At 40.4% G+C, this 16881-nt stretch overlaps 1 protein-coding gene across 1 annotated transcript in view; it reads left to right on the top strand.

The window, feature by feature from the left end:
• Nucleotides 1-5227: 5227 nt before the first annotated feature.
• Nucleotides 5228-16881, top strand: part of HECW2 (HECT, C2 and WW domain containing E3 ubiquitin protein ligase 2) — a 153413-nt gene continuing 141759 nt past the window's right edge. Inside the window, exon 1 of the mRNA XM_054636439.2 lies at nucleotides 5228-5799. The gene's annotated coding sequence lies outside the window, so the exon portion shown is untranslated. The remainder of the gene's footprint in view (nucleotides 5800-16881) is intronic.

Genomic DNA, 16881 nt, shown 5'->3' with positions numbered 1-16881 from the left:
AAAGCCCTATTGATTTTCACCATTCTGAATTGAACTCTTAGCCAAAATAATAGTTTCAGCATCTGTACTTTAGATGACTCTGGATTCTTAAATATAAACTTATAGTCTTTTCATAAATGGAAAAGGATAGAATGTGTAAGAAAGCTATTGTGGATGGAAATCATGTCAAGTGTCTGTTTTGAATGGGACTATAAGAAGGTTTAGCTGGATTAGGCACAGGCAAAAAGCTTCTTTGTTGATTCCTCAGGCTTTCAGAGTGGCTTTATTTTTCTGGCATTAATGTTTATTTGTTCTGTGGCAGGATGAATGTGGCTCAAGCGTTTGACAGTTCTCTCTCAGCTCATGATAAGTTGAGTTTCCATTGCTGATCATGGCTGTTAGTGAAATGCATATTCATGTTACCCTGTCTGATAACGAGCATTGAAGCTCAAGCATCTCGTGAAGGGAAGCCTCAATTTGCAGTGAGAAGTAAATTATTTCTGCCGGAGCTGCAGGGGCATTTTCAAGCTCTGCTAATTCCACATTCAATCCTATGTGGGATGCAGAAGGAATTAATGTCACTAGGGTAACCTGCTGCTTAGTTGCCAAAGAAGTTACTGCTTCCTTCCAATCATTTAAAGAGAATTCACGGGCAGGGTAGCTTGCTCACCTACTATCTGCTGTATTTGCTTACTGAGTGCGTTTACATGTAAGTGTTGCTGGTGTGGTAAGCACTGGGATTCCTAAAGAGATCATTTGAAGATTTTAGTCAAATTATTGACTAAATGTGTAATTCAAATAACCATTGTCTAGAGGTGTAAATGAACGTGAAGAGGAGCACCAGATAAATATTCTGAGATATGAGTCTTAGTGATATTAATGATGTGGCAGCTCTGCACCACCTGCTCGAGCCTTTTCCGCTCTCCCTTCACTGGGTAAAACCAAGAATTGTTCCACTACTGTCAGTACAGATCTTCACATTCTCTGGGGTTCTGATACAGATTTGTGATTCTCTTTTCAGCCTCACTAATGTCTTGATGCCTTCACAGTCTTTATGTAATTTCTCTCATGATGTTGGACTGTTTCCCCACAGACTTTATTTACTTGCTTCAGCAAGAATATTGTAAAGAAACAATGCAGTCATTTTTTCAGTTATGGAAGATTTCTGATTTTACAAAAGCATGATCCAGTGACATTACCTCACTGGAGCCTAGTGCAGCCTTTCTCTGCAGGTCTGACTGACACATTTATAAGTCAAATAGCAAGATCATGAAAGTGTGTTTTACAAGTGACATTTCAGTATTATTTTATGATGCAGTGTCTATGGGTCTAATGCTATATTACTTGCCTGAGGGTACAGTTCTAAAATTAAATCTCTGCAAGTGCCAACAGAAACTGACAATTGCTTTTATCATCATGACTTCAACTCCAATTCAGTGATCTTTATGCACATTTCAGTAACTATTTGGAAGCATTAGGAACTGCACCAGATTTCATTTCTGTACTCAAGAACTATTCCAATAATTTAATTAATTGCTATTGGTAGGATATTGCTTTAATATTGGCAATTAATATACTTTTCATGAAAGGTTTAGATGTTTCTAAATCACAACTCAGCCATGTGTTTCTTTGCTCTCTGTATTAATATTCCTCTCAGTCCAAGGCCCGAAGACCAGCTCAGGTAAGTGCTCAAAGATGCCCATGGGGGTTTTGCTGGACTGGGGACTGCAGATTTGAGGTCTAACCAGATTAGCCCAGATGGCCTAGTGCAGTGGGTTCCCTCCCTGTATTCCAGAGGAGTGGAGAGCTCCTGTGGAGCCCCTCCAGTCTGTGGCTGGATGAATGCCTGCCCTGGCACTGATAGTACCAGATGGCAACAGCTCTTGAGGGCTCATGGACCAGCTGCAGGTGGCAGGGGCAGCAAACCCAGGAATGCTTTCCCTCACAGGGCTCTCCCCTCTCTCTGCTCAGATTGTAGGGGAGTGTGGCCTCCCATGGGCTGGACAACTCCACAGTCACTCAGGAACTCTTTTATATTACAAAAAACCTGCTGGGGAGCTGCAGATGGTTTTCACTCTCATTAAGTCTTTTGTGCAGCACAAAAGAGGTGGGACAGGTCAGGGAATATGTCCTGCAGATTTTGGCACCTAGGGTGATTCTTTCAATTAATACTTTCACCTGCTGAACAGTAATCTGTCCAGAAATCTTGTGAAAGATTACATTTTCATCTCACCCAAATGTTTTTCTGGTTGATCCTTTAAGCCTTTTCATGTTTTGCTTTTTAATAGCCATGGCAAAGGAGCTTATATTTTGGACATTCAGCTTGGCCCACTGCCTTGTAAAGAGCTGATTAGCTGAGAAAATATGAAATCTTTGTGTAATACAGAAGAGTGTTCCTTGTCTTTAAACACTTCTTGCTGTGGTATAGGCAAGTTACCCCCTCCAAGGGCATCTTTTTCATAGCCTGCTGCTGATCCCATGGTGGTAAATGGTGACCTTCAGTAATGATTCATCAAGTCCTTTTTGTTTCTTCTAAATGATAATGAAGTGAAAAAGAAGGCAGATGGGAAATACTGGTATATAATTTTATTTTCTTTGTACGTGGTTTGCCAAAAGGTTGTATTTTGCTTTTTTTGTACTTTTCTCCTTAGTATTTGTGTGAAAGTAATTAATATTGCTAAGTAAATTGTATATTTCTTTTTAATTTGAATGTCTTATGAATTACATTAATTATATGTCCTCTTTTGTTAAGTTACCAATGTCTAAGGTTAGAGCAGCTGAAAATGTTGCAAAGGGTGCATCCTTATGTCAGTATGTCATAGCTTGTTGTCATATACAGGATATTAAGGACATTAATTAGAAATTTTGGATGTCTAATTTATCATTAGAGTAAAAGGTTTCTACAGTTGATAGCATTTTGCATTTACATTACTAAATAATTTTTGACGATGACTGAAAATTGTTTTTTCTTCAATGAAACTTTTTCTAAGGACATAACATATTTGGTAAGCTTTCATATTCTAGTACTACTTCAGGTATTTTTATGTCCTAGTCTCCAGGTGAGAGCAATTATAATTTTTCCAACTTTCACTCAATAGTAGCTTTGCCTCAAATGTATTGTAACTTAACTTTGAGAAGACATTTGTCAGTCTGGAAAGGTATTGCCATGTGTTGTGCACTGCCCATCTCTGTTACAGAAGGTTAGAGAAGGCAGTAGGAGTTTCTGTTTTTTTCACATGAACTTTTTGGCAAAGGAGAGATAAAAAGGATCAAGGAGGGCTGGGTGAGAGCAATAGTTGTTGGAAATAGGAGAAAAGACATCTGCTCCAGAAAAGCAGGCTGGTTTTCTGTGGTTTTGAGTCTGTTGAAGGTAAACTACCCCTTGCCTCAGTGCATGGCTCTGAAAAGTTATCCTCTTGCTTGGTAGCACGGTGTGTGAGCCCCCATGAAGACTGAAGAAGCAATTCCTCTGTGGAATGTGTTTATTTTCTAGTGTGCACCCTGCTCTATTCAGGTGCAGCCAGAGTTACATCTGAGGAAAACAGGGAAGAATCCTAACTCACCCAAAGATGTGGGAACTGTTAATTAAGGATTGCATGTAGCATCAAATATAATGTGAATATGTCAGGAAAGCATGCATAGAAATCAACAAGTTGTAACCACTGGAAAGCAGTACTGCTGAATTTCTACAAATACATTAGATTTTACTATTGTGACTGCTGCCGTTTATGTTTGGGGGAAGTCAAGAGGATTCATAGGAATTAATGTTTATGCTTAGTGGACAAGAACATTTCCAGTATTCATTTGAGGGAGAGAAACCCAAAAATCCAATGTATTGGATTTTTGTACTTTTTAATTTGACAGATGAAGAGTCTTAACTTATGGAAAGTCTTCACTTATGTCATGCAGTCAAAGGGCTTTAACAGCTTGCAAATCCATTGAGAATAATTCATTAGCTAAGGGTTTTCATCTTCTGTGTTTCTCATCTTAACATCAAAAAAAATGTCATGATAACCAAAAACAAAGGACAAATAATCATAAATGTTATGAAACTCTTGGCACTGCACACTTTTTTTTTCCTATTTTCATCTAGTTTCAGAAAGTAAAATAATGTTACATTACTGGAGCTAAGCCAAGGTACTGCTGAAAAGAGTGATGTGTCTACAATGTCCAAATAAACATTAACCTATATATGATCATCCAAATCTGATCCTTTAATGTAAATGCAATTGCACATCACAGTAATACACTCTTTAGTATAAGGAATGAGGGAAATTTTGTATAAGACTAATCATTTGCATACTAATCATTTGCACATTAAGCTTTTTAAAAGTACTTTGGGCCAGTGTGCCAAAAGGTGTGCAAGTCACAGAAAAGAAACAAACCAAAATTTTAAAGCTTCAGGTAGGTGGAAGATTGTCAATGACTTTTATAGCCTGACCTACTTTGGAATACAGCTGCGAACACTCCTATCTGGAGCAGTTCCTCCAGTACAGAAGGGCTGAGGAGCAAATTCCCTCCTTCTATTGAAGCCCAAGCCCACAGTGCCATGGACTTGAGTACAAAAAAGATTTGGAGCCCAGGGCTTTGAGAATGCACTGTATTTACTTTTTATTTTGACATGCATTAGTTTAATATAGTTGCCATCTGGTTATTCTGAAGAAACTGTGTCTACAGAAACCCATGTAGTTTCCAATATATATATATTATATATATTAGAAAACAGATGTGGAATACAAAGGAGCAATGGCTGATGTGCTCCTTGCTTGTGGGAAGATTTTATTTTAATATGACTTAGAAAACAAAGCATGAGGTGTTATCTCATAATAATAATCATAACCTTGATAGTGTAAGAATAAGTCCATTTTTTCCTGCTACTGACATTATCGTGATTTTGTTGGGCTGTGATTCTGCAGTGTTTCACATCTCTCTTCCTCCAGATTACTGTGTTTTGTGCATATGAACGTATTTTAAGTTTTTATTTCATTTGTGGGATTTTTTGTAAGCACATTTTCCTATGAAAACAATCCTGAATTCACTGCGATGGACAAAGCAGAAGTGAAATTGCCGAAAAAGTAGGGAATGTAGAGCTGTCGGCACTCAAGTGCTTTGAAATAGACGGGTAATTGGCACGGAGGGGACGGTGAAGGCTGGCTCATACTCACGGCTGATGACACCGATAGCCGGCAGTGCAGATAACTGAGTGTGACTTAAAAAAACCCCGGCGTTTCACAGCACCACCTCAGTGGCGCTTGCTCGTCGATAGCGGTAACAATGTAGCAGCCGCAGGAGCCTTTCCCCCGCTCCGCACGGGGCTCGCTGCTCACCCGCCCGCCCCATTTGCTCGCTCCTGGGGGTGCGGATCGGGCTCTGGGCCGGGGTCCCCTGCAAGGCGCCGGGCGCTGCAGCCGCGGCCTGGGCGGCATCCCCGCATCCCCCTGCCTTGCGGGCGGCTTTGTTACCGGCTGCCCGCCCCCGGCGCCGCCCAGGCCCGCGGGGCTGCGGCCTCGGCCCCGGCCCGGCCGCCCCCACCCACGGCCGTGCCCGATCGCGGGGAAGATGCCGGAGCGGAGGCGGGGGCTGGCGGAGGGGCGGGGGGCGCGGCCCCGCCGCTGAGACGGCGCGGGGGCGGAGGGCGGCGCGGGCGCCCCTGCGCGGGAGGCGCTCGCCCCGCCGTGGGCGCGGAGGGGCCGCCGCCACCGGCGGGAGCCGCGTGCCGCAAGGACGGGGTGACTCCGGCCGCCGCCCGGCTCCGCAGCGGGAGCCGCCCTCGCCCGGAGCCCGCCGCGGGCGCGGAGCCGCAGTGCGCGCCTCGGCCAGGTGAGTGGGCGCCGGTGCCCGCGGGGGCCGCCCGCGGGGCCGGGGAGGCGGCGGGGCCGGCGCGGGGCTCTCCGCGGGCCGCGGCAGGTGCGGCATCCCCGGCGCGGCACCCCCGGGGCTCCGCTCCTCGCCCCAGCGCCCGCCGCGGCGGCCCCGTCATGCGGGAGGCTCGGGCGCCGCGCTGCCGCGGAGCCCCGCGGGGTTCCGCTCGGCTTCATTTAAATCGGTTTTGGCCATTAAATTATAACTGGTTTCCTGCCCGGGGAAGGCGTTCAGGACTTTGTGTTCAGCTGCGTTTATTTCCTCTGGGCTGTCCCCCTTCGCCGTTTAGTGTATTTATTTATTTATGTATAAGGCTGTTCTCCGGATTCTCTATAGCACTGTCCGTGGTGGGGAAGAAAGATCACCGCAGTTTTCAAGCGTGTTGTTTTCAAAACTGGGGGTCTTAATGTGTGTTTCTATTGCTGTATGTACGAAATACAGCACAATGACAGTGTGTGGGAAAAATAGGTTTATATCTGTGTCCTCACTGCTCTGTGGATTGTTTGTTGATGTGGAGATCTTGTTCCTTTCTTAGTATGTTTTTGTTTTTTTCTCTTTAACCTTTTCAGTGCACATCACTACAAACCAGGGTATTTGAGAAAAATAAAATCCTCTTTTGGCCTGTATGATGCCAAAATAAAAGAGAGTGTGGTATATGTAGTCTGTAATAGAGTTACATAATTTATTATTGCTTATTTTGTTCCTGGATATATGTCAGGAACACGGAGAGAGTATTTATAACATTTTTTTTTCTCCTCCCTTTTCTGGGGTGCTGTGTGACAGTCTTTGCACTACACTACATTGTGCTGGAATATTTGCAAGAGATTCGGCCCTGAATCACTCCTGTACCTGAAATACCATCAGGGGCCTTACCTTGCTTCGCTTTGTTGATGTCCAGGGCTGCTTCCTGTATGTTCCAGAATTTCTTTTGTAGATTTTTTTTTTCCTGCCCCAACACTTTTTTGTATTTTCTTACTTCTTTAAAAAAAAGTAAGTCAAACCTCTATAAATATTTCAGTAGTAGTTATTTAGAGCGCTAAGGTACAGAAGGAAATCTGTGCCATGGATGAATTTAAAAAACCTTCTTCCTATATGCAGGTGAGCTGTTTGCTCACATCTTCGACTTCTTTGGAAAAATGTCTTTATGAGATGATAATGTATGGTTGCAGCATCAGGCCATAAGGCATGATGTCATTATTAGCATATGAAAGGAACAATCCTAATAGTGCCTTTCAATCAACACTGCTGTTCAGGCTCTAGATTTCCAAAAATGTGATGATTGCTTTCGTGTCAGCTGGAGCTACCACAGTGGATGTTAGATGTTAGTCTGCATGTGTGTATCTATCTTTCTGTCCTTACTTATATCACCTTAAAATGGGCTCTGAGATTCCATGGAGCTCATACGGTTGACTGGAAACCACTTTTAAACTTCTGCTTGGTAGTAGTTTAACTTGACAGGATTGTAGTTGAAAAGCCTCCCTTCTGTCCATCTGTCTTTATAAAAACAGCCTTCTGGTGATGCCAGAGCAAAGCCGTGGTTTGTTAGCACTATGGATTTAGTTTGGCTTGGAGCATTTGCCAGCCTCTGCAAGGACCCTCTGTCTTCCTTAAAGACCTGTTTGTTTTTGGAGTGAATTTAGCTAATGGTCATTTCTATTTGTTTTATGCTTCCAGTGTTTTTTCAAACCTGGTAGAATGCAGTGTTGCACCTTTAAGAAACTCTCTGATAGTACAGTGGCTGCCAGCCAGAAACAATATACTGTTTTGTCAGATTTCCTGAGAAGAAATTGAATGAATTTTGTGTTTTCCCCTTTATAAGATTAAGTAGTAATGCCTAATGGAAAAGAAATTAACTTTTTCCTTTATGTGCCAGCATGCTTTAACCTGCAGCTAAAGCTTGAATATCCTGCAAAATAAGGGGGATTTCTATGTATGAGACTCAATCTGCAGATTGAATTCTTGAATAATTATGTGTAATTCCTGTTTCTTTTTTTTAAATCTAACTCAGCATTTTGTTTATTCAAAAACTCAGTCAGACAGTGGCAGAATGCTTAGGATATTGCATTTACTCCATTGGCTAATGAAGCACCTGTTTGGGTAATGTTACTGAATGATTGAAAACGAGATGTAAATAATGTGCTTAAAATTTAGTAGCATGTTCAAAATCCTTTCTTTGAGACTGTATCCAAAATACTGCCCTTTCATAGCATGGAGTGCTCGGAGTGGCTGAGCCCGATTGTGTTTGATCCTGCTGTCATTATGCGTGGCATGGTCATAACCTTTGTCTTCACGTTGTCCCTCGCTGATCAGAGGGGGAGAGGCTGCAGTGTAGCTACCACCAGAAGGAAGTGTATTAATATCATTGCCAAAAGATGGAACAGAATTGACTGTTTAATGTAGAAGTTCTCTAACCTAATAGAAAAGGAGACATACTCTTGCAACCTTGGGAGTGTGTGTTGAGCACTTTGAAGCTACTTGGTGGTATGTGAGGTGTTTCTCTAATCATATCTTTTGGCATTTGAGAGTGACATGATCTACTGTTTTGATATTTGAGTTTAGTATCTGAGAAAAGGTCCTTGTAATTTCCATTGAAATTGAGCTGGTTATACAGACAATGATGCAGGGCATCTGTGATGTGCCTCCACAGCAGCTTGTTTGTGGTTAGTTGGAATATCAGTGAGGAAAAGGCTGACAATTCCTATATCTCTGGCAATAGGATAGAAAATGGTGATACAGCTTTGTGTAGCATGGGTGTGTGTTCCAAGGACATGTCTTTTTGGGAAATAGGATATGATGCTAAAATACTGTAGTACTTCTAGAAGAGTTCAAGTAGCAGTTTTTGCTTTTATATTTTTACAGAAACGTAGACATCAGTGCTTGAAATGTCTTTTCTTAGAATTGGTTGCCTACTTAAAGAAAGTAGCACAGCAGTTGCATGCTGTCTTTGGAGTAGTTGTGTTAAATGACTGCAGTTGGATTGTGAATTCTTGTTGGAAGTGCAAGCCCTGACTGTTGGCTGGAGATGGTCACTCACATTACACGTGGATGTGTGTCAGTCATCCCTTCCAGCACCTAGGAATCCCATTACTTGGTTTGGTGATAAAGTTGGTGTTAGGTTTCCAAGTTCTGCTGACAGGATGAACACATTTAGCTTTTGAGGCAAATGGGTAGTCACAGCCTTCATTTCACTCCGTGTTCCCTTGGAGAGCTGTTACTTCTTCTCATGGTACCCAGTAGTGCTGGGGAGAAAATGAGAAGTGACCCAGGCTAAGTCTGGTTTGGATATAGCCATTGGATTGTGCCACTCTTTTGAGTTTTGTTACATTTGCACAGTTTTGTGTTACAACTGTATTTTCTTATGATTGGGGAGGACTAGAATGCTGATAGCAGTTGCTTAATGAACAACAATACTTGTATTTCATAATTAGTTTCATAAATTTGTCATAAAGTAGGCAGTTTTGAAAAAATAGGCAATAATTATGTTTTAAAGAAAGAGAGATTTGTAAAAGGATCTTTTCTTTGAAGTGTACTTATCCATGTTTTTACATGGCACAGTTGTAGTTGTGTGTGCGAAGGGTAATAATGGAAATGAATTTGAAATTGGAGCATGAGTCCATCATCATTTGGCCAAAAAACCCAACTGGTGCAGTCAAACCAAACCTAATAGCTCAAATGGTGCATTATTTGTACTTTAGAGCTAAGGAAATACCCAAAAGTGGATGATTGATGGGTCATCTGAATTGTTTCATTTTGGAGGAGTCATTGTGACATAATTAATCGTTTGGGGCTTTGGTCATGGTATTAGCACTGGAAATGAAAAGAATGCTGAAAATAAAAACTAGGCTGTTGAAATAAAATTAAAAATAACTATTGTCGAACTGGTGTTTCTTGATGTTGCATCATGAGATCAGCAGACAAACTGGGGAGTTGTTCATACAGTGTTTTGGTTCAGATTTTTCAAAGTCTGTGCCTCCTTTCATCTGTGAAGCTGTATATACACACATATAATTTGATTTATGGACTTTCAGTCATAAAGACTTTAATAGCATTGTCAATATCCCTATCTGCCTTGTATTGACCACCAGTGAAAGATATTAGGTAACAAAAATTAACATTTTGATGAGAAGCCCACCTAAATATTGCATGGAGGACAGTCAAATGTGTTTTAAGTGCTGTGGTGGCCAGGATCCATTGGCTAGGATCCACTTGAAAAATCAGATTAAAAGTTTTTGTGCTTGACAAATCCAATGTCATTAGTTTAAAAATTCCCTGAAGGCTAGTATTGTAATTAGATGATCCCAAAGCATACAGCAGTAAATTTCATTTTCTTCCAGGAATGACCAGCAGCATCTTTAAAAAAATAAAGCATTGACTGATCCTTGTCAGATAGAGTGGCCAGAGTAGAAAAGAAGAGTTTTCCAGGAATAAATGTGACAGCTGAAGCTGCAACACCTCATGGTGAGTGGAGCGGATCAGCCATAGCCTGGTGGGAAGCGGTGTGGTCTGTAAGGATCCTACTGAAAAAATGCTCAAAAGTGATAATTCACTAGGTGCCTCATATCAGGGGCATTAGATATTACATGCTGAGCAAAATAGTGTTAAAATAATTACAAAACCAGCAACTCCCTTTGGATCCTGATTGTCACAAAAGTCCATCTTTGAGTGATTCCTTAACCTCGCTCTCACAAGAGCATGTGAGCTTCATAGTGCTAGGCTACACCGCATTCCAGCTTCAGAAGTACTTGTTCAATGGTATGTTTTCTTTATTTAAGAGACTTTTTAAAAAGGCCCCTCTGCTTGGTTGATCTTATTATTATCCTGTATGATTATTGATGTGAGTCTGTTTTGAGCTAGTAATTTGATAGAAGAGATTTCTCCTGCCAAAAATAAGTAGTACAGATTGTAAATGTATCATCTCTAAAATGTAGCCATAACTACATAAACCCATATTTTATGTTTCTTGCTTCATTGCTCTAATAAAAATGTCTACATTGTCTTCACCAACATAAATATTAGAGTCATGGAATTAATTTCCTAAATATTTATATTGTAAAGGAAAAAATAAAAATGCAGCTGTTGTGCTCTCTGAGTCTTGCAGAACTTTGCCTGGGGAAGGTAAGATAAGGCTGGGGCTGTACCTGCTGAACCTGAGTGCTGTCACAGGCACTGTGGCACTCTCCAGGTGTCAGAAGCCCCTGGCCTGCCTCGGGCCAGTGCCAGCAGCTCTAACAGAGCACTGCTAAGGGAAAGCCATGGGCTAGGGACTCTCCCAAAATGGATTAGGGACAAGGCAGGCCTGTTCTGTGAGTCATGAGTGTTTAGCACGTGCTCTCTCCTGCATGGCTTCAGCATCTGGCCTGTTCTCTTACAGGTACAGGTGTGGCCATAGAGGTGCTGCTGCATGTGTCTGGATTAGAAAAAGCTCCCATTTAGTGCTCTTTATCTAGAGAAAAACAAGAGGCCACTGTCACTCAGGAGAAAACAACACTTAAGGAAGTTTAGTGCATGTTGTTGTTTCATACCTGTGTGTCTGTATAAAAAAAATAAATATATATACACACACATTGTTTCATATAACAGCCATCTTCATATGTTTTGAATAGTGCCATGTTGAGCAATGCCCAGACTTTCCCAAAATGCTGTTAGGATCTTGGGAAAGTGTGTGTACTCAAGATGTACCCAAAATGCTGTTAGGATCTTGGGAAAGTGTGTGTACTCAAGATGTACCCAAAATGCTGTTAGGATCTTGGGAAAGTGTGTGTGCTGTTAGGATCTTTGTAAGTGTGTGTACTCAAGTGTCATAATTTGAGTAAATGTCACAGTTTTAAATTGCCTTACATGGTGTTTTTGTGTCAAATGTTCTCCTGATAATCTCTGTGTGTGTAGATATGACGTCACTTCTCTGTTTCATTTCCTAAAATGTGTTTGGACTTCCTTGTAATGAAATAACTTTCAGCAAAATACAACTTTGACCTAGCTCAACTTTATAAACAAGTCTTATTAACTTGAGTGTGTGCTATGAACTCACTCTGAGCTTTGGTAATATGTTTTATGTTGGGCTATTAAGTTGACAGGCTGATATTTTTCGTTATGAAGCTATAGGTTAGTGTAGAGAGCTAGCTGTATATTAAACAAAGACTTTGTTATCTGAAATATGGATTGATTAGCCACATGTGAAATGTTGTGTGTTGACTTAGTGTCTTAGCTGGTTTTGTGTCATTTGGAAAAGAAAAAGCTGGATTGAAGAAGCAAAGGATTTCGCTTTCTACAGGATATGCTTCATGACTTGTGGCTGTAAGTCAGCTGCAATTATTTTGATCTTAATTTGCAACCCTAAGATAAATTGATAAATGTTTACTCGTGTAAGTAACCCCATGAAAAATCAATATTGGAATCACTCCTTGTAGGTACAGAGCAGGTTGTGAAGCCTCTCCCTGCCACTGCAGTCTGGGGAGCAGCAGGGCCAGGACAATTAGAATCCAGGGAGTATCACAGCAGAGTCTGCTTGTCTGTCTTCCTGCTGCTGAGGATGCCTTGTCCTTTTGATCCTCCTCGATCCAAAATACATTTGGAATGTAAATCTCATTTGTTGCCTCTTGGGAAACCAGTAACAAAACCTTCTACTTTCAGACTGACGACCCAAGGCCAGTGTGGATTGTTGAAGGCTAGAAGTTGTCTTTTAAGGGAGGAGAAATTAAGGGATAAAAAATTAGTCTTCCCAACTTAGTTCCATGCTTAATGATTTTATAAGGGAAAGTAGTCTTGTATACAATAATATTGTTGTTGTTTTTCTTACTGTTTCAGACTTGCTGAGGTTTACTGAAAAAGGAGATACTTGTATGCCTGGTTCCAACTAATCTAGATGGATATAATGCTTAATTGAGCTACTGTGATTTACACTTCTTAGATAATGCCAAGTACAGCTTAAATTGTTAAATGGATTAACAGGACGTAATCTGCTTTGATTGATGTATCTGATCAGTTTTCCCTCACTCTGTGTAATGTACTAAGCAACTACTTGAAAAATTTGGTAAAATGTAGTTTGCTGCAGAAAACCAGCAGAAGTATTGCACAGTACATTCACATTTCCTGTATATGAGGAGAAGGTTTTTTCCTATGAATATTCTACATTCTAACTCATTGGGTATCTATGTTACTTCCTGTGCTCTCTGATCTTTGTAAAATGTTAGATAGATTTGAATGAAGACATTTTATGTCACTAAAATGTAAATAGATGTAATAATATTTTTGTAGGTCTTTACTTAAAAGTTCAGCTCTTTTTGTCGTTACTCACCTGAAATTAAAAACAGTCCATGTGTATTATCTCTTACTGCACGAATGTTCCAAGATGTAGTTGGTGCTCTAGCCATATTTTCATCTGCAAGTGGTATTTCACTTATCTATAAGTTTGTAATAAGAAGCATGGCTAGAAATCTGAGGTGAATAGAATACAATCTATTTTATGTTCAGCAGGAACTGAATTTTAAATTCTCAACTGATTGAAGTTTTTATCCATTATTTGCACATGGAGAAGTCCCAAGGAATAAAGAGCTAGAAGTGTTTATAGCCCTGTTCCTCCTGGATTGCACAGGAAAAATTTTTGTATAGGTTTTACAGTGGAAAGATTGAGTTGGACTGTGAACTGTCCCATGGGTGTGTGGATCTGGCACAATGCAGTTTGCAAAGCCCAGGATTAATGCTCAAAGAACTGGGGATAAAATGCCCTTGGTTGCAAGGATTCAGCTATGGAACAGTCTGCCAGGTCAGATCATTGAAATCTGAACTGCTGCAAGTGCTTCCAGATTTTGAGTTTTGAGGAAGCCCTTTCATGACAAGTGAAGTCTCAATGTGAAAAGCTTCCTCTTGCTGCCCTTATCATAGAATGTTAAGGGGCTGGAATGGAATTTCAAGACCATCTAGTCCCAACCCCCAAATGTATCTCACTTTCAAAAAAGCATGTAGTAAAATAAACAGTGCTTTTGTTCCGTAAATGTGCCAGCCTCCATTAAACCTGTTTAGGAATCCACTATTGCTTTTGATTTACAAACACTGTAATATTGGTCTTGGGGGTGACATAAAATCCAAAGCCAGCATCCATCTTCCTGCCTGTTGAAACTTAGGATAGGAATGTGATGGATTCCCCCCAAAATCAAGCTTCATAAGTATCATATCTTCCTTGAAATAATGTTCTAGAAAGAGTTATGCCTGGCTTCCCTCCAATTTTGAGTGATAGTTCAACCATTATGGAACTGATTATTTTAAATTTCAGCTTCCTTACTGTAAGAGTCCAAGTGATTTTATGTAATATTACATTGTGAGATTCTTTTCCTCCTAATTATCGTTGGTATGTGTTTAAGGTGGTATTTTAATTGGAAAACCACAGAACTCTAATCAATTTAACCACAGAACAGAAACAATTAGTGGTTTAAGATTATGTGTTCTGAAATGTCATGTATCCATTATCTTTAAATTATTCTTTTGATTACTTTCTTTGAAGTTTTCCTATCTTATCATCTTATATGTCCCAAAGTACTTTTTCTTCTGATTTCCTTCCTCTGCCACTCTCTCTCTCTGTTTTGTCTTCAGGCATCTCTGCAATTATCTTGTCATTCTCATCCCTCCTCAGACCTCCAGTAATTTTGGATTTCTGCAGTTCTCTGCATACTCATTCATACTCATGGCTTTTTTCATCCTTTTCTCGGCCTGTTTGGTTTCGTAAAGATGGGCGCCTGGTGAGTGGCGCTTTGATTACCCTTGCATAGGGTAATAGAAAAAAAGTTCATTAGGAAGAAATATTTGAGTTGGGGTCACGCCTGAGGACAGCCACGCTGGCCAGTCATGGGACTGTCAAAATGTGAACTAAAATGAGGCTTGTATTCACAAAGCAGGGGATGTGATTAGAATTTAGCTCCATCTCCCTTTGTCCTGGTCTGTAGCAGATGCCTTGGGTCACCTTTTTCATCAGCTGCTGAACTCTGCTGGTGCGATAACATTTTTTAAAGATACTGCATCTGAGAGACTGAAAGTCCTTGATGTCAGATGTTCTCCTGTTTGTCAGGAAAGGGTGGCACATGGGAGCTTTTGCTTTCACCTCCAGCAGCTTCTGTGCATTAGCAATGAGGAGGAACATTCACTTGAGATTTTTTACCTATCTTCCTTGAGGGAAGAGTGGGATGTTGCTTTCCAAAACAAGCAAATGGAGCAAGGACTGATCAGGATCTATCTGCAAACTCATTTGCTTCAGCTATGCTTATGGCTTTTTTTAGCAGTTGGAGTGAGTTTTACTGTTTTTTTTATAGAACTTAGCCATAAAAGATTAAGGTTAGTACCAGGACTTTTTTTAGTTTCTTCAGAAAATTAAAAATACAGTGGTATGCCCACACATAGAATACTAATTTTAGTTAAGTTTTTTTTAGCGAAATCATGAAATTGTTAGAGCCATTTCTGAGCTGAGAACACATTTGTAAATTTTTAAAAATGTTTTCTACATATGGTAATTTTAAGCATGGGTCTAGAATGGTCCACGATGCTTTATTAGGCTTTGATAAGTAATTTTATCAGAAGCCAGGAGTGTGAGTAATAAGCAAATGTAAGTGATTTATATGTACTTTAGGCAGACATAAGCGTTGCAGAAATAGAAGCACCACTAATGTGAAGCAACTAAGGTACCTGAATAATGAAAATCTTTATTGGTTTCTTTTAGGACAATGATACTTTAATTGCATCTTCCCTTTGAACTCTTTGACACAAACCAATGTGTTTGAAATAATTCTTCTGGCACTTAAGATGTCCAGAAACCTTTTGTATTCCCTTTTGCTTTGTTATCTTTGAGTATGATGATTTGCATCAACACTTAGAAACTCTGCACAGTCTAACTTCATTGTCATAACTGATCTCACTGAAATGTGTTTGTGTCTCAAATTCTGCATTTTGCTGCTTTTGGCTTTCCTATCTAATATTCTTGTTGGAATCGGCTGCTCACAGCAGAGAATTTAAAAAGCAGCTGTACAGAGATTCCCAGTCATTAACTTATATCAGTGTTCTGTGTTCCTCTAGAGCGCCTGAGTTCATATGTTGCACTTGGCCTGTGGTTGTCTCATTTGAGGCACAGAATTATAGGCTGTGCTCTTGACTTGCTGTTGTACTTGATAGGAATTTAGCATTGGGTAATGCTTAAAGAGCAGCAGCAGAGTTGCAAAATAACATACCGGGTATATAATTCATACCAAGAAGATCAGTTAGTAAATTTAGAATAGAGTTTCTCTTGGGAGTCTGTGGAGGCAAACAGGCAGTTTCAAAGGAGATGAACCACTTCTGCAAAATCTCAGTTTTATCTTAGACACTTGGTATAGCCTGGTGCTTAACACTGGGTTGCTCTGCAGTTCTACTTGGTTACCAATCAACAGCTTTGCACTGGGAGGTAGAAAAGTAGAAGGAATAGAAAGAAGGGAATTTGGAAAAGGTAGTTTAACAAAATGGATCGGATCACGAAGATTAGAGCGTATCGCACTTATCGAGCAGGGGAGCACTTTAAGCAAGATTAATTTGTTGCCAGCCTTAACAAATCCATACATTTTCATTTGTTTCCATTCAAAGCCTGGGATGTAAGATGACTTATTGCTTAACTACTTAGGAAATGAAAGCTGCAATTATTTTGATCAGTGGATGGAAGGTTTGTCAGCTTTTCAGGTTCAAAAGGACCTCTCAGATAAGTATTTTGAAACGCTAAGTCATAACAGTGAAGGCAATAGATGTAATATTTTATAATTATTGTGTTTCCAGTTGCATGACTGTTACCTTGTTCTTCTCTGTGCTGTTGTTGTGAGGATAATTAATTAGCCTAATGTTTTGAAAAATTCCAAGGAAGATGAGTAACAGCTCACATCTGTGATGTTTTTTCTTTTTGCATGCAGTAGCCCCTACTCTCCCTAGCGTTACAGGAATGTATTAAACTTTTCATAATGGCTGTGTTCGAAGCCAGTCCTTATTACAAGAGTGAGAGAAAGGACTTGGGGGAAAAAAGAAGAGGCAGAATTTGAC

Source organism: Agelaius phoeniceus, chromosome 7 (assembly GCF_051311805.1).
Source record: "Agelaius phoeniceus isolate bAgePho1 chromosome 7, bAgePho1.hap1, whole genome shotgun sequence".
NCBI classification, from domain to species: Eukaryota; Metazoa; Chordata; class Aves; order Passeriformes; family Icteridae; genus Agelaius; species Agelaius phoeniceus.
The sequence above is the reverse complement of the archived record's forward strand: the minus strand, read 5'-3'. Positions and strand labels throughout refer to the sequence as shown.